The sequence below is a fragment of the Canis lupus genome, chromosome 5 (assembly GCF_048164855.1).
Source record: "Canis lupus baileyi chromosome 5, mCanLup2.hap1, whole genome shotgun sequence".
Classification (NCBI taxonomy): Eukaryota; Metazoa; Chordata; class Mammalia; order Carnivora; family Canidae; genus Canis; species Canis lupus.
The window spans coordinates 32,307,701-32,326,715 of NC_132842.1; the positions used below are offsets into that span (position 1 = coordinate 32,307,701).

The 19,015-nt window shown below is 40.7% G+C and overlaps 1 long non-coding RNA gene across 1 annotated transcript in view; it reads left to right on the forward strand.

Moving 5' to 3' along the window:
• The window catches only part of LOC140633449 (uncharacterized), a 92,734-nt gene that overhangs the window by 17,933 nt on the left and 55,786 nt on the right, over positions 1-19,015 (forward strand). The window lies entirely within an intron of this gene.

Genomic DNA, 19,015 nt, shown 5'->3' on the forward strand with positions numbered 1-19,015 from the left:
TTTTCCATCCACTTACTCACCTTTGCAGCAACCATTTCTACAGGTTGAATGTCTTCCAGCCAAGAGCTGAAGACACAGAGGTCAACAAGACCCACTCCCTTTCCCAGGTCACTGGCAGCAGTGAGTCAGGACTGTTCTAGGGAAGAGTGGGGAGCAGGCAGCCTGGAGAGTAGCTGAGGGTGTGGAGGGCAGTGACTGGGGAGGCTTCCAGAGGAGTGAGCACAGAACTGCCATGAACAGGTGTTGGGAAAATCAGGGGGTCCAGGGAAGAGCGCGGCAAGGAACCCGGCCACTGCGTGTGGCTGGGCCTCAGGTGCCGGGTCTGAGAAGCTGCACCGTGACCAGCTCTTGTCTTCCCCGCCCCAGGCTCCCCCTGCGCCACCGCACATCCCACCTTCTAGGCTGGCAGGGGGTCTTTCCTCTTGTATGGAGCCTCCCCAAGACATCCACACGGGGAACTCTCTCCCTCCTAAATGCATCCTTTCAGATCCCACATGCACAAGCCAACCCCTGGCTTACAGTTACAGCCCTCCTGCCATTCGCCACACTCAGTCCCTCTTTCTGACTCTACCTTTTCTTTTTCTGGAGCACTTTCTACTTTCTCCTGTACTGTTAAAATTTTGGACTCTTTCTGTTGCATATTTATATTTGTCTTCACCTGCTAAAATGGAAGCACCTGGGAGCAAGATCTCTGTTGGGTTCTACCTACCAATGTATTTCAAACACGTAAGTGATACTCAGCACATCGTAGGTGCACTGCAAATATTAGTTGAATGAAGGAAAACCTTACATAGGTCAGGCAGTCTTCTGAAGAGATGGAACACGTAGTTTTAGAGCTATTCAGCTGGGACTCGTAGGGGAAGTCCCCAAACCACTGTTGTCACAGCAGCACTGCCATAGTTACTAACTACGATTTGGACCAGGAATTGCTTCTTCACTGTCCCCACTGAGAAGACATCTTCACCATCAACCATGAAGTGGTGGCTCTTAGGTCCTGTCAGTCACTCACTTCTTGGTGGATTTTACCTAATTGGCAGAAGCCAGGTGGCCCTAGTAGTTTTAGTGGCAGGAAAACCTGCAAATGTGGTTTTGGAATCACTGAAGTCAGGATGGTAGGGGATCAGAATGGGAACGAGTGGGCAAATTGTTGTAGTTCTGCCCTGTGGGATGCTATTTTACTTCGTGAGCCTGGTCCTTGCTCTGTAGGGTGGGTGCTGTGCTGGTTGTCCTGTCAGGTGTGTTTCATGTCCATTTTCTCAGTTAAATTCTATACCAAACTCTTGAAGTTTGAATTCATTTTTGTTAGCATTTTAAAAATAAGAAAACACTGAAAGAGGTCCAGTCATTTCCTAAGGGAAAACCACATAAGTTAGTAAGTTGTAAAATCAAGTTTTGAACTCAGACCATTTCATTTTAGGGTCTGTGCTGGCTATGTAAGCTACCTACATTCTGCTTCTGCTTACTTGTAACAAGAGAAGAAAATTTTTACCTTGCGCCTCCTAATCAGGCTATGAGGCACTTGGAGTTTCTTGATCAAACAACCCTATGCAGACCCAACCAACTCTAAGCAAAGTCCTAAAGGTGGCAGAGTTGATTTTGGAAACATTTGGGTGTCCACAGACTTCTGTATTCTGTTAGGACTGGGCTCATCTGCAGACTCCGGTATTGACAAAAGATAGACAAATAGACCATTAGAAATTGACTTGTTCATTTATAGACCACTCGATGGAGAGTTGACACAGTAGGCCAGTAGGGGAAAGACTGGCTTCTTAGTAAATGATAATATTTGACTTTTGGTTATCCATCCAGAAAACCAAAATCCCATCTAATTTGATCCCACCTCACATCACATACAAAAATCAATTCCGAATTGATTAAAGTCTTAGATATAAAAAATAAAACTTGAAATTTTAGAACAATGCAGAAAGGAGTATTGGCATAATGATGAGATTTGGGAAGTATTTTTTAAAAAGACAAAAAATGCATGCCATTAGGCAAAATATTGAGACATTTGACTATATTCAATTTAAAAAATGCTGCTTATCATAAAAAATTAAGACAAGTCATAATTTACAAGAAAATATTCAAAACACAAGAAATCAACAAGTGTTTAGAGTCATATATATATACATATATAATATAGTGGAGATATATATATATATATATATATATATATATATATATATATATAGTGTATTTTTCCGTGTGTGTGTGTGTGTGTGTGTGTGTGTAAAACTGACAAAGGAGTAAGGGGATAAAAGACACAAAGAGGCCTTGCATAGAGGATTGCATTAGGGTCTTCTGTGAACCTTAAATTCACTAATAATACTTAATACAAGAGAAGATTTAAAAACCTATCATCTGAAGGCTCTGGGGATGAGACAAGAATAAGCAGGCTTTGGAGTTGAATGTGAGGCAAGTGATGGGTACAGAGCACATTTCCACTTTTTTTTACCAGCTTCTACAATGAAGGAATATTCCATTGAGGAGCAGATACCCTGGGCGAGTAGGACTCTGGTTGGGGACCCAGGGAAAGAAGCCTAGAGTAGCTAATACAAGCTGGAGAAGGACAGAACAGAAGGAGGGTGACAAAGAAGAGATATCTGATTGTAACTCTAAGCCAAGGCTCCAGCTCAACTCTGAGCCCCATTTGCACAGGGAAGCCTGATTGCAGCCACAATACACACTGAAGTACAATCTTGTGTCTCTGGGGTGACACCAGTGTGACACTCTACACACCAGAGTCTGGTGAAGTTACTGGCTTGCTAAGACAGGAATGTCTACACTGTTCTGAAAAATGAAAAAGTATTCAGAATATATGCAGCCTAGTGGGTACAATTCCAAATTACTTGATCTACGAAGATCCAAGAAAATGTGACCTCATCTCAAAGGAAAAAACAATTAATTGATGCCAGCTCTGAGATGACCTCAGGTTGGAATTATCAGATAAGAAGTTTATTTATTTTTTCAAGTTTTTATTTAAATTTCAGTTAGTTAACACACAGTGTAATACTAGTTTCAGGTGTAGAATTTAGTGACTCATCACTTACAAATAGCAGGTGCTCATCAGAAGTGCTCTTCCTTCATCTGCATCACCTATTTCATCCATCCTCCCCTCCCCCACTACCTCTCCTCCAGCAAGCCTCAGTTTGTTCTCTATAATTAAGAGTCTAAATCCCCAATTATCTCTCCCATTAGAAATGACAAATACCCACCATTTGCTTCAATGTGGATGGAACTGGAGGGTATTATGCTGAGTGAAGTAAGTCAATTGGAGAAGGACAAGCATTATATGTTCTCATTCATATGGGGAATATAAATAATAGTGAAAGGGAATATAAGGGAAGGGAGAAGAAATGTGTGGGAAATATCAGAAAGGGAGACAGAACATAAAGACTCCTAACTCTGGGAAATGAACTAAGGGTGGTGGAAGGGGAGGAGGGCAGGGGGTGGGGGTGAATGGGTGACGGGCACTGAGCGGGGCACTTGACGGGATGAACACTGGGTGTTATTCTGTATGTTGGCAAATTTGAACTCCAATAAAAAATAAATTTATTATTAAAAAATAGTCTATCATATAAGAACTTTAAAGTCATATTAAAACTATGCTTGGTGTGTTAAGGAAAATACACTCACAGCAAATGAAAGGTCAGAAAATGACAATAAGGAAATAGAGAATATGAAGATGACCAAATGGAAAATATAGAACTGATAAATAAAATACCTGTGATAATAAATTCATCAGAAGAACATAATTGCAAACTAGAGAGAACTGAAAAAAGATCTGTAAGCTTGAAGATAGATCCCATAGAAAATATCAAGGTTGAAGATGGGAGGGAAAAAAATTGATGAGACCTTAGGGGACTGTGTAATAGGAGTGTTAGAAGGAAAGGTGACGGAAGGCCAGAGGAATCTTAGAACAAAAGGAGAATGAGAATGAGACAAAAATATTGGAGGAGATGATGGTCAGAGCCTTCCCAAATTTGGTGAAAGATGTAATTGACAGATTCAGGAATCTCAGTGAACCCCAAATAGGATAAAATCAAAAGAGAATCATCATGAGGCACATCATGGGAAAACTGCTGAAATTCAAACATCAGGAGAAAATATCTTGATATCACAAGAAAAAAATGACAAGCCCTACATGAGGGTTGATCTCCATCAGCATGAATTTCTTATCAGAATCCAGGGAGGCCATGAAAATGTGGAAAACATTTTACATTGGTAAAAGAAGAAACAATAGACATATTAACTCAGTGTTCAATGTCCAGTAAAAATACCCTTTTAAAAAGAGGAACAAATGAAGATAATTTTCAGAAAAAGATAAACCAAGGAATTCATTACCATGAGACTTGCACTCCACGAATCACTAAAGAGTTGCTCCCACTGAAGGAAAGTCTTGCCAGAGGAAACCTGGGTCTTTAGGAATAAATGAAAACCATTGCAAGTGGGGAGTTTGGGGGCAGCCACGAAAGGCATTATTTCTCGGTTTCTTTAAAAGCATATGATTTTATATTTTTTACTTTTTATATGCTTTTTTAAAGTAAATAACAAAATCTTGTGGAACTTCTAATTATGCGTGTAATACATACAATAAGTAGAGTATAAAAAAGTAGTTGGAGAGGGTAAGTGGTTAATATGGTTGCATATTTCTGTATTTTATGTTAAGGGTACAAAACCACTCTCAAGTAGCCTGAAAAGTTAAAGATGTATACTGTAATCCCTAGAGCAACCATTTAAAAGTGCAAATCTGTACAGCTAAAAAGCCAACTTTTTTTTTTTTTTTTTTTCAAAATAGGAGTTTGAAACATTTACGGGATCTAAAAGAGACGAACAAAGTGGGAAGAGAGAAACAGAAAACAGAGGGAATAACAAACAACTTAATAAAATGGTAGACTTAGGCCATATCAATAATTACATTAAATGGTAGTGGATTAAAACACTCCATTTAAAAGACAGAGATCAGGATGGATAATGAAGGAAGAACCACTGTTTGCTGTCTGTAAAAAATGATTTGCTTTAAATACACGCAGTAGTTGAAAGGAAATGGATAGAAAGAAGAATGCTATCTAAATAATAAGCATATCAGGGCTGGAATTGCTATGCTAATAGCTAATACATGCATTTTCAAGACTGAAATCTTTATCAGATGTAACTCCAAATTGATCAAAGGATCAATTCATCAGTACGTCACAGAAAACATTTATCTCTGTATGTATCTACTCAGAGAACCTCAAAATACATGAAGGGAAAGTACCCACAGCATTACAGAGAGTAACAGGGAATTCCACAAACATAGTAGGAGATTAAAAAAAAAAAACTTTTTTTAGCGACTCACAGAACAACTAGACAAAATTTAATAAAGACATGGACACTCTGAGTAAATCTATTATTCTCCATGATCTAATTGATACAGAACACTATATCCCAAAACTACAGAATATACTTCAAGTGCATGTGGTATGTTTATCAAAGTAAATTGTACACATTGGGCCACCAAACCAGTCTGGAGGAATTTAGAAGTTTTGAAACTAGACACAGTTTGGTCTCTGACTACAACAGAATTAAAGTAGAAGTCGATGAGAAGTTATTTTGAAAACTCCCGAATATTTGGAAAATATAACACTACACTTCCTCTTTTTAAACTTTTTTTAAAAGTTTTTATTTTTAAGTAATCTCCATGAAACATGGGGCTCAAACTTAGAATCCCAAGATTAAGAGTCACATGCCACCGGTCAGGTTCCCCTCAAAACACCACACTTCTAAATAATCCATAGTCAAAGGAAAAATCACAAAGGAAATGAGAAAATATTGAACTGAATGATAAGTAAAAGACATTAGTATTTGTGGGATGCACACTGTTTATAGGGAAATTTATAGCTCTAAATGTTTATTTAAGAAAAGAAGAAAGTTCTAGATTTAGTGGCCCATGGTTCCACTTTAAGAAGATAGGAAAACAAATAAACAAACATGTGAGAACATTATTACTCACCAGAGAGATATTGGATTTAAAGTACAGTGGGCCAGGGGCACCTGGGTGTCTCAGCGGTTGAGTGTCTTGGCTTAGGTCACAACGATCCTGGGATCCTGGGTTGGAGTCCTGCATTGGGCTCCCCGCAGGGATCCTGCTTCTCCCTTTGCCTGTGTCTCTGCCTCTCTGTGTCTCTCATGAATAAACAAATAAAATTATAAAAACAAACAAACAAAAAACCCAAAGTACAGTGGGCCACCACCATACACCCATTAGAATGGGTAAAATTTAGAACACTGAGTGTATCAAATGTTGGTCAAGTAGTAGAGGAAGTGGAACTCATTCTCTCTTGGTGCAAATGCAAAATGGGGCAGTCACTTCGGAAAATTATTTGGCAGTTTCTTAAAAGTCAAATATCCATCTGTATGTGGAGAAATCAGAACTGTCATGCACAGCCAGGGGAAATGTATAAAGTGATACAGCTGCATTTGAAAACTATCTTGTCACTTCCTCAAAATGTTAAACACAAAGCTGCAATAAATCCATCAGCTCCCCTCCTACATAAATACTCATGAAAAATGAAAACAATTCCACACAAAATATTCATACAGCATTATACAGAATAGCCAAGAGTAGAAACAACTGAAATATCTATCAACTAAGGAATAGATAGATAAAACATGGTACGGCCACTACAGTGGAACATTATTAGGCAATAAAAAGGAATGAGGAATGATCCATTCTACAACATGGATGAGCCTTGCAAATGTTATGTTAAATGAAGGAAGCCAGTCACAAAATATCACAAATTGGTCACATATAATTCCACTTATATGAGATATCCCAAATAGGCACATTATCTATAGAGACAGGAAGTAGACTGGTGGTTGCCTGGAGTTGGGGGTTTGGCAAAATGCATAGCCTTCTTATAGATACAGCACCTTTTTGGAGTGATGAAAATATAAAATAGATTTGCCCATTTTTGTGAATGAGAAATAGTGGAATTGTGTACTTTAAAAGGGTGAATCATATGCTGTGTGAATTATAGCTCCATAAAGCTACTCTGTTATTGTGATTTATAAATAAAAAATATCTACTGTGTCTCAGTACCCCATCCCATTTCTTGAATTCCAGGGGAACAAGCCATGTGATTAGATGGTTGGAACTTCCAGCCCCAGTCTCCAAACTTCAGGGTGGGGAGAGGGGCTGGAGGTTGAGTTAACCATCAGTGATCAATAATTTAATCAATCATGCTTGTGTAATGAAGCCTCCACAAAATACCCAAAGGATGTGGTTTGGAGAGCTTCCAGGTTGGTGAACATGGAGTGCTGGGGTGGAAAGGTGTGCCCTGAAGGGATGTGGAAACTGCGCTCTATCCCCATACCTTGTTCTGAGCATCTTTTCCACCTGGCTGGTCTTCTGTTGTATCTTTCATAATAAGCTGGTAATTTAGTAAGCAAACTTTTCCTGAGTTCTGTGAGAATTGCTAGCAAATCATCATCATGGGACATCTGGGTGGCTCAGTAGTTGGGTGTCTGCCTTCAGTTCAGGGGGTGATCCTGGAGTTCTAGGATCGAGTCCCATATTGAGGTCCCACAGGAAGCCTGCTTCTCCCTCTGCCTATGTCTCTACCTCTCTCTGTGTATCTCTCATGAATAAAAAAAAAAAAAAACTTTTGGTGGGGGATCTCCACAGTCTATAACAGGTCAGAGGCATGGGTGGCAACCTAGACTCACATTGGTGTCTGAAGTGGGGCAGTCTTGTGGGCCTGAGCCCTCCACCTGTGGGATCTGGTGCTCTTTCTAGGTAGGCAGTGTCAGAATGGAGTTGAAGCGTAGGACACACCGTCAGTGCTTGCAGACACCTGCAGACGTGCGTGGGGTGTGAAGCGTATCCACAGACATGGAGTAGAGAAGTATTCTGAGTATGGAGAAACAGATTTTCCTCTCAGTTATATTAAAAAAGTGTCCATCTACCATATAACCCAGGCTTTCACATTTAGGTATTCGCCAAAGAAAGACAACGCGTGGCCACAGGAAAGCATATATATCAAAACTCATAATGTCTTTATTCACAATAACCAAAAATTGTAAACAATCCATGTCCATTAACGTATGAATGGATAAACAAAAAGTGGTGATGTATTCACAAAACGGAGTACTACTCAGCAATAAAAAGGAATGGATAACCCACAACAACTTCAATCAATCTCAGAATGATCATTGTGGCGGAAAGAAGCCAGGCACCCAAAGGTGTGTGGTGTTTGATTCCACTTTGGTAAAACACAAACCAGTCTGTAGTGATTGTTGAAGGGACCGTCGACCGATCCAGAGGGAGAGGTCTTTTGGGAAAGGGGAGATGCTCTGTATCTTAATGTGGTGGTGGCTTCATGGCTGTAAATGACTAGTGAGAGTCATTAAATGAAGGCCACACCATCACATGTGAAAATAGGTTCACTCTCATTAGTAACTACTGAGATACACACGCAAATTAAAAGAGGATGGCTTTTTCTTCTGACCAAATTGGCAAGAATAACCAGTTTGACAATACATGCCCTAGAAAAGGGGTGTATGTATACAAATGTTGATAGCTGCATGGCTTGTAGTAGAAAAAAAGATAAAAACAACTGAGTTCAAACTTCTACTTTTAGGCAAATGTAAAATAATGTGTAGTTTATTTAAACTGTAAATATACACATGAATGAAAGTTAATGGACTACTTGTTTATGTATCCACACAGATGTTCTCCAACACCTGATGTTAGGCAAAATAAATTACGTAGAATAAATTCCATTTATATAAATTCTGATAACATCCAAATGAAGCAACATATTGTTTAGAGGTATATACCACATCTGGAAAAACCTGAAGTACAAATACTACGATAATAAATAAAATTTGAGGTGGTGGTTACTTGTGGGAATAGGGAGTATATGTGATGGAGGGTAAGAAGGGTTTTTCAAAATTCTTCAATAGTGTTTCCTTGGTGCCTCTGGGTAGAGTATACTTGGGTATTCTTTTACCATTATTATTTAAACCAAACATACGAAGTTAGGAGAGATTTCTTTTTTTAGTTTATGAAAAAAAAACAGATGTGAGAAATCAAATTTATCAAATTGATATACATTTTTTTTGTCCAGTGCAAATTTTTTTTTAAAGTGTTGGGACAGGATCCATGAGCAGAAAGGGCAGAAAGGAAAATGAAGAGAGCTTGATTATAAACTCTGTGTGTGTGTGTGTGTGTGTGCAAAACAAATTTATCTATTTGAAAGGGGAATAAGAAAATGTACTATGCCCAACAAAAAGAAATGAGAAAAAAAATTTAATATTGAATATAGGAAACATGAATAAAATGATAAAGATAAATTTTAATATAATTTCAATTATAATACATGTATTTGTGTCACATTCAATAAAATTATTGGCTTACAGATTTGATGAGGGAAAAAGATCTAGCATTATGTGACCTATAATTGATATAAAAATATTCAGACAGATTGAAAATTACAGTATGGAAACATGGAGGTACATTGAGCAAAAATAAAGCAAATGGGGGCACCTGGGGGGCTCAGTTGTTTAAGCTTTTCCCTTCAGCTCTGGTCATGATCTCAGAGTCCTGGGATCAAGCCCCATATTGGGCTCTCTGCTCAGCTGGTAATCTACCTCTCTCTCCCTCTGCTCGTGTTCTCTCTCTCTCTCAAATAAATAAATAAAATCTTTAAATATAATAAAGCAAATGAATGAAAGGGCAATTTTAAAAGGAAATACAATTTAATTCAAGACAATCATAACAGACAAAGAAAAATGTAATATATTGGAAAAATTAATTAAAGATAGAATATTTATGAATGATATAGCTTAAAAATTCAGAAAGCAACTATTGATAAAATTTCAGGGAAAAGAGATTTTATTTAGAGATTTTAATACATTTGTTGGGAAATTTTCCATTCACGTGTACAAAAAAGTGCAAAGCACACTAATAATGCACTATACAGCAATTTCATGTTTGTGTATATGTTATGTGTGTGTGTGTGCAAATGCACATACACGTATGCACTGTATATAACTTTACATATAAAAATAGAAATCCATACTCTGCAGCCCATCTGGAACATTTACCCAAAAGATTATGTAGCAGGCTACTCTGCTTATCTCAATACATTTATAGGAAAAAAGTAGCAGTCTAAGCTTGCTGCAAATATAATCAAATTAGACCTAACTAATAAATGAAGCTAAAGAAAACCCCTTGTTTCAAAAACTTAAAATCATATTACCAAAACACCCCTAGGATTAAAGAGGAAATCCTAAGAATACTACCGAAAATTGAATGACCGAGAGACCATTATGTAGCAAAATGCGAGGGGCAGTGGGAAACGATGCTCAGGTGGAAGGTTATACATGTACCTGTGTACACAGAGAAGCCTGAAAGCCAGCTGAATTTTCGACTCAAAAAGCCAGAATAAAAAATAAAAATCAGCAAAATCAAACAAGAAAGAAAGGAACTATGATGACAGAAATCCATAAAATAGGACCACTACAAAAGCTGAGTCTCTGTAAAGATGAATAATTAAATCTCCAGCTGATGAGAAGAGAGAGAAAATGCAAACAAAAGCTCAGAGCAAGAAAGAGAGAATTGCAGTCACAAAAGGATATTTAGCCAAGAATGCAAGGAAATTGTAAAGATTTCACCCTCAGAAAGTCTAGCAAATAATTTATCTCAAGAACTACAGGACGAGAGCCCCAGTATCATTTCCACAGACGAAGAAAATATATTCAAATCTATTTATCATTTAAAAATCCTCCCCAGAGACGCTTGGGTGGCTTTGTGTTGAGCATCTGCCTTTGGCTCAGGGCGTGATCCTGGGGTCCTGGAATCGAGTCCTGCATTGGGTTCCCTGCAGGGAGCCTGCTTCTCCCTCTGCCTGTGTCTCTGTCTCTCTCTCTGTGTCTCTCATGAATATATAAATAAAATCTTAAAAAGAAATCCTCCCTAGGTGGAGGCCCCTGCAAAAAATAAAAAATAATAAATAAATAAATAAATAAGTAAGTAAATAAATAAATATCTCCTCCCCAAAACTAGAGAATGTTCTTCATTCATTCAGTTGGTATGTATTGAGGTACCTACTAAGTTCTAGGCATTATTTCTGCTCTGAAATACAACTTGGGTTTAATCCTCTTATTTTCATGTCACATTAATATTCATGTAGAGACACATACTCCTGCATCAGCAAGGCAGTGTATCCACTGAAAACCATTATGTAAACATCCTATGAACTGGCAAGTTCTACGACCACCTCCCATTCCTCCACATAATGGTTTCACATTTTCCGTATTTGCCTTTATGGATCTCAGCAGTTTCAGCCATGGATGGAATCCTACAAAGACCCACGGTTATCGGATGAACTGCAGAACCACAGACTCTAGATTTCAGGGTGTAGACAGCTTGTGCATATGAGTGTAGTTTGTAACTGACCTTTCTTTTCCTTGAGGAGGACCCAGGAGGCATTCCTAGACAGGTTCTTCGTGGCTCAAATTTAATTTTTTTGCAGGTGCTAAATAAAATCAAGATGAAGGTAAACACATGGTCACACCTCCCTCTTCTCATCTCAGTCAGCCTGATTATTCCAAAACTTGTGTATCGTATGCAAATGCATCAAATATTTCCACAAACCATATGGTCAACATCCTAACTTAAGCATGAGTAGATTTATGTGAAAAGTTGGTATTGGCACCCGCTCTAAGCATGCATTCTTGGAGACTCCCGAAGGAATTCTGATGAGTTGTTTTTGTTTGGTACACACCTATAAAACGTGGGAAGTCTTCTTCAAGGCATCGAAAATATTGTCATAATACTAGAAGTATTAATAGGGAACGATCTGTAACCTGAACCCCCCAGAGTAATTCACTGGGCGCTTGACAAAAATGAAAGGCTCTTGCCGCGTGTTAACAAATTTGCATGTTAGCCTTAACTAAAATTTCTAAAAGTCTTAATCACTTACAATAATTATAATTCTTTCCCTTTGCTTTTTTAATATGAATTTAACCAACCCCCATTGTTTGCAGGGATTTCCGTTGAGCAGGCAGGTCTAGAGTTTTGAATGATTGAGTTGTCAGTTTCTTTTTTTTTTTTTTTAATTTTTTTATTTATTCATGATAGTCACAGAGAGAGAGAGAGAGAGGCAGAGACACAGGCAGAGGGAGAAGCAGGCTCCATGCACCGGGAGCCCGACGTGGGATTCGATCCCGGGTCTCCAGGATCGCGCCCTGGGCCAAAGGCAGGCGCCAAACCGCTGCACCACCCAGGGATCCCGAGTTGTCAGTTTCTAGTTTCCACTTAAGTGGCCGACACCTGCTTGAAAGGAGGTGAGAGGACCAATCATCCTGGTCTAGTGTAGACAGAGCTTTGAAAGTTTTTAAGAATAAAATCACCTCTACCTCCTTCCTCTTCTCAAACTACAAATATATATAGCATATTTCACCGACACTTACCTGTGTGATTACTATGCACACCCAGGGAAGGATATGTCACAACCTGACAGCTAGTTTCGTCCGATTAGCCTATTTTAATATTCTAGATCATTTTCCATCTAAAGAGCTTTGGGAGAACACCAAGCGCTCGTAATATGTTCCAATTTGGAACATAAATTTATTCGGCACCTGTGAACATTGGTTGGAATTGGTATTGTTTTTAAAAAGTCCACTCCGTTAAATCTATCTGGAACTACTTTAAAATAATTTTGGGGTACAAAATAGGGACTAAGTAAGTAAATAAGTGAGTTTTTGCTTAGCCTCTTCAAACAGGCTGGTGGGGAGAACCAGGTTGTGGGTTCGGGCTATGGGAGTCCTCTTCCCACAAGTCATTCTGGACAATTCCTTGAGCGTGTTAGGTCTTGGGTTCCATTCAGTTAGGAGGATAATAAGATCTCATTTTAGGGAAACTTGGTGAGAATCACACTAGATAAGTTACATATATAAAGAATATTTCCCAACAAATGCTTTAGGAGCTCAGTAAATTCCCCATATCTGTAGGTTGGCGATCAAATACTTTAATAATTGACCATTTATGGGAACATTTACTCTGTACATGGAAAATTTGAAGATAGCATACATTTCTGGGGGTGGGGGAAATATTGTCACTGATTCCATTACTTTAGATTTCTGAACATCTTCTCAAGGTGTTGATTAAAGCGACTGCCCACATTCAGAAAGTTCTTAAGTGAGATCTCTGTTGCATGGGGATTCTTGATTATCAGGTTAATTGAGACTGTCAAAATCTCTCTTAATTGCTCTGAAATTAAATTACCAATGAATCCTCTGGCAAAGCAAAAGTTTAGTTATTCACACAAACATAGGTCACGGGCTCAGTCTCCTCCTGGCACCCTGGCACATATCCCTTATTTGATGAAATTATAAATATACTCCTACTTAGAGTATGAAAAGGTTAATTACTGGTCCTTTTTGATTCAAAATGGGGGATTTTAAAACAAATCTACATTTAATCAAATATTTTATTGAAGTAATTTTTAAAAATTTTAGAGTTTTTATTTATTTATTTGAGAAGGAGATAGTGAGCACGAGTGAGGGAAAGGACCAGAGGGAGAAGCAGACTCCCCACTGAGCAGGAAGCCTGACACAGGGCTCGATCCCAGGACCCCGGGATCACGACCTGAACCGAAGGCCAATACTTCACTGACTGAGCCACCCAGGTGCCCCAAAATATGTTGTTAAATACAGCACTAACATATTAGATGTGTTTTATAATGTACAGTTGTATTTACTGTCACTGTGGCCACTTTCCAAGTATTCCAAAATAGAGAATTTTGAGCCCTCCAAGAGTCAATGGTGCGGAAAAGAATGCAGAAGAACTGCTCTTCAACTCGCTCGTTTTATTTTCTATCTTCCTCATCTCTGAGTCACGTTCTACAGCACGATTTCCATCACATCAATTATCAAATGAGTAAGAGAAGATTCTTCTGCCGGTCATATGTCGAGTCATCTATTCCTACCATCATATAGATCCTGTATCGGGCCTAAGTCTCTGCAGCTACTTCTGACTTAAAGATTATAATCTTTTTTTTCATACTGGGGCTGAGCCTGATGCTCACTCTCCACACACACACACACACACACACACACACACACACACACAGTTACCACATAACTGATGCATTCAATGTAGCGGGCCTGTTTTCTCCTAGGGTCTCAGGTTTGGAGGCGGAACACTCTTTGCTCAGGCTGCTATAACAGAAGTACCATGGGCTGGGCAGCTTATAAGGGCAGAGATGCATTTCTCATGGTTCTAGAGGCTGGAAGTCCTAGACCAGGGAGCCAGCACAGCCGGATTCCAGGGGAACCCTCCTGTAGGTTGCTGAGGGCCGTCTTCTCATTTCACAGCACTTTCTTCACATGAGTGAAGAACAGTGAGAGGAAGGAAGCAAGGTCTCTCCTGACTGTTTTAGGGGCACTAATCCCATTCCTGAGGCCCATCCTTATGACTGCTTCTAATCCTAATTACCTCCCAAAGGCTCCACCTCCAAATACTATCACATTGCTTTTTTCGACTTAGGACTTTTGAGGGACACAAATATTCAGTCTGCAGCAAAAACCTTTGAGACCATGATGGTCGTATGTTCTGTTAAACCATCAAGTCATTGTCCCTTTACATGATTTATTCACAATCAGTGCGGATCAACAATTTTAGTCTTTCAATTTGTTGAAATTGAACAGACCTACCAAACTCACTAGTTGGATAGGAACTGTGAGCTAGAATAGGTGTGAATTTAAAATCTCTTTAGTCATGTGATGATGGCGCATCGAATACCATGGAATGTTATTTCCGGGGTGCCCAAGTTGCAGATTTCGGGATCTGACTGTGTCCTACATAATACAAGTGTTGCGTTGAGGGATGCCTGGGTGGCTCAGTGGTCAAGCATCTACCTTTGACTCAGGTCATGATTCCAGGGTCCTGGGATAGAGTCCTGCACTGGGTTCCCCACAAGGAGCCTGCTTCTCCCTCTGCCTATGTCTCTGCCTCTCTGTGTGTGTCTCTCATGAATAAATACATAAAATCTTTTTTTTTTTAAAGTGTTGTGATGAAAGTAGAGGAAATGAAGGCACAGTGCAGTGCTGACTTTATCCTCCAGAGAAAGTGGAGGCTCCCTTTTAGACCTCGGGGATATGCTGCCATGAGTTAATCTCCTTTTCGGTTTAGCTGATGACTTTTTGACTTACCTGAGGCTCATAGACTGAGTATTCCTTCTGTATCAGGAGACCAGAGCTCCGCCTGAGCAGAGGAACCATCGAATTTGGCTGTCCTACAGGGGCCAGATTGCATCTGGCTCCATCTAACTAGAATGCTGACTCACTCCACCAAGTCCCCTGTCAATTTTCCAAATGATTTCCATATTTCCATCAATATGTCCCAGTCTCTCAGACGTTGGAAGTTCCAAAATCTGCTTTCCAACTCAATCCCAACCTGAAAGCCAGCGAGTGCACTTGGCCCCCTTCCCTAGTCAGCTACTCTCATCTTTGCACGTAGTTTCATGGGATACATGGATGCGTGCTCGTGATGGGAGGTGGGGCCACTCATCCCCATAAGGGCTGCTGACATTTGTGTTATTTAGAAACCCCTGGGCACGTGAAACAGGAAGACATCCACCAGTTTGGGTCTTTCAAACTGGTGCATGTCTGTCATGGGACATTTTCTCTGCTTCCTGAAATAGAGCTCAACCCCTCTTCCAGGACCTAATGGCGAATATGTGACTTGCATTTGGAGAGTCACACTGGAATATTTCCTAATTCCATTTTGGTAACCATGTGGTAACATGATTCATCTATTTTGCAAGCTAAGAACCTGGGGTAATAAGTGGTGTTAATAAGTCCAATCAGCAGTCCAGATCTCAGGACGGAATCAAGTAAACTGCTCCTCACACCCTTACACTGTTGAACACAATAGCAGATTAATGTAAAATAAATATGCTTCAGAGGAGGCTTTTACGAACTGGAATGAACATTTGGCATGTTTGGATGTAATTGGAAGTTTACCTTTAACCTACAGAACCCACAGAGGGAATCCTCCTTCTAGGTGTACTCACTTTCCTGTGCTAATAATACCATGACGACTACTTTAGTCTTTTTTTAAAAAAATTTTTTAAATGACAAGAATAATAAATTGGTTTGGGGGATAAGTAGTAATTTTTTAAAAGATTTTATGTATTTATTTATTTATTTACTTATGAGAGAGAGAACAAGCTGGGGGAGGGGCAGACGGGGAGGGAGGAACAGACTTCCCACTCAGCAGGGATCCTGACATGGGGCTCCATCCCAGAACCTTGAGATCATGACCTGAGCCCAAGGCATACACTCAACCAAATGAGTCACCCATGTGCCCCAGGGATGAGTAGTAATTTTAATCATTACTGATTTTTTTTTTTTTCCCTAAAACTCACTACATAAATGCTCCTTGGAAACCTGAATCCCAGACAACATACCTCACTTTCTTCTGTTCCTGACTACAAATACTGGTTTATATAACGAATCCTGACTTCTGAGACTGTCCACTCTGGTGTAGGTCTACACCCAATAGAAGCTCTCTCTGCTTTACATTTGCCCACCCCTTATGGGATTTTTTTTTTTTAATTTATTTATGATAGTCACACAGAGAGAGAGAGAGAGGGGCAGAGACACAGGCAGAGAGAGAAGCAGGCTCCATGCACTGGGAGCCCGACGTGGGATTCGATCCCGGGTCTCCAGGATCGCGCCCTGGGCCAAAGGCAGGCGCCAAACCGCTGCGCCACCCAGGGATCCCCCTTATGGGATTTATTACCCTGTCCTTTTTATCATTCACTTTTATCATATTCCCCTCCCTGTCCCCAACTCCATGTGGTTCTGTGGTGTTTTCACTAAGATTGCTTCTTATTGAGGCCTCAGTAGTTCTCATTTCCCATAAAAGACTTGCCCTGGTTGCAGATGTCCCTCTCTTTATCCCTTTAGTGATTCCTGGGCAAGGTCACATGCCAGCAGGATAACTGATATATGACTTTCCAATGGCACCCCATAACATCTTCAAGGATGGAGATGGTACATGGGCAAATCTGGGAGTCTGAGCTGGCTGTTTCTTCCTCTGGGTGAGGTCACTGCTCAGGAGGAAGGAGATATTTGAGATGCTCGTGGCCTTTTGTGGCCAACAACCTAATGTCTGGCCTGGATCTCTTCCCTGCAGTCTCTTGACGTCTGTTGCCAGTGGTGCTTTCACATCCAGACCCCGTACGGAAGCTTCTGAGTAGAGGAGCCTAGGGGTGTCTGGCTCCCTCTGTGGCCCATGCCTGCTAGATGGCCCCTACTCCTTGGTGGGGCCTGCTCTTCTTTCCCTGCTCGGTCCTATCCTATGGTCAGTCTGGTCTCCAAACCTCGGGTTTGGCTCCTCTTCCCTGCTCTCATCCTTCGGAAGACCAGAGTCCCGACCCCAAGCCCACTTCCCATGACTGGGCCCCACTTTCCCTGAGCGCCTAGCCATCACCTGCAGACTGAACCCAATCAACTATTAATGAGGTTGTCACAGAGGTCGAAGAAGGTCTTGAGAGCAGGTGTGGCACAATGGGACATCGGTCGGGGGTCGGTAGGCATCAGTTGACTTTCCTTCTCTCTTGCTCCTGCGGGTACCTCCTCTTGCTGCTTCGTAGGTCTGAGCAGCTTCAGGCATCTAATTATTTCTCTGAATAAGGTTCCATTGTCTGGATTTACCCATCCACTTACTGAAGAATATTATGGTTGCTTCCCAGTTTTGTCAATTAGGAACAGAGCTGCTATAAACATCTCTTTCATTTTTTAAAATCTTTGCAGTCAAATGCAGGTGGCATTGAATCTTTTACATCTCTCCCCACCCCCAACCCCCAGGCCTGTTCTATTCCACCTGGAAATGCCGCCACTTGGGTTCTGAGCATCATAAAAGGAAATCTAATAAGGAAAGTGATTGTGCAGGGTTCCTGATGAAGGCGGTGGGGGGTGATCCTGTTTCACTTGTCTTGGAGGATGGGGTTCTCCTCCGAGGCCTGGGGACTGGGTGCTGGGCCCCACTGGAGAGATGCTCACGGAACTCTCTCCACCCTGGTCGTGGCCTCTGCGTGACACAGACACAGTTTTCAGGGTTTGGGGTGTCCCCCAGGACCCTCTGACAGCCAGCACGCAGAAGTTGCAAGTGTGCATATCTCGATGTGTGTAAAGGCATGAGATATATTGTTTTGTTTTTACCTGTTTTCAGATTTTAAGAGGAGTATTTACCAGGTACCCTCGCCGGACCCGGCTTTGCTGGCCGGCTTGCCTGGGGTCTCCTCACTGGGTTTCTGACGCTCACCCATCACGGTGGCTGCAATTCTCGGATCGAAGCTGCTCTCTGCCGTGGCTGTCCTCTGTCCTCTTTGAATCTGTGAAATGGGTTGTTTGTTTTACGTTGCCCCCTACGAACTCAGCATGATTCTCTCCTTTATAAAAATATGAAACCGTAATATACAATCGTTGTAGAAAATCTAGGGAAAAATAATAAGAGAGGTTTTTAAAAAAATCATCCAAGTCCCACAGTCGTGCTCTTACACAGTGACGACTCGGGACCTCTCTGTCTGCTAACCAGGGTCCTGTCTTTGGGGTCCTTGTGCCTTTGCTCAGGAGACAGGCATGCTTACACTATTAATGATTTTCATTATCTGCCGAAAAGCAATTGTTTAGCTTCCCAAAAAGACGTGTAGCTTCCCTCCTGAAGCTACGGAGAAAAGCTATAAATAAGTTAATCTTGAAAAATTTGGTATGAAGTACCAGTGTGGTCTGAACGCTTTCACATAATTGGTGGGTTCGTTGGCAGGCTGTTTCAGGGAGCTCTCCTTTGCATCTCTCCCTCGGAGGAAGTAGAGGGGGAAGGTAGTGATACCACAGTCACAGAGGGTACCACTGTCTATGGAAGGTGAAAGAAAGGTATACATACATTTTTTTTAAAGGTTTTTTTTTTTTTTAATTGTCAGGAGAGAGAGAGAGAGAGAGAGAGAGAGCAGACTAT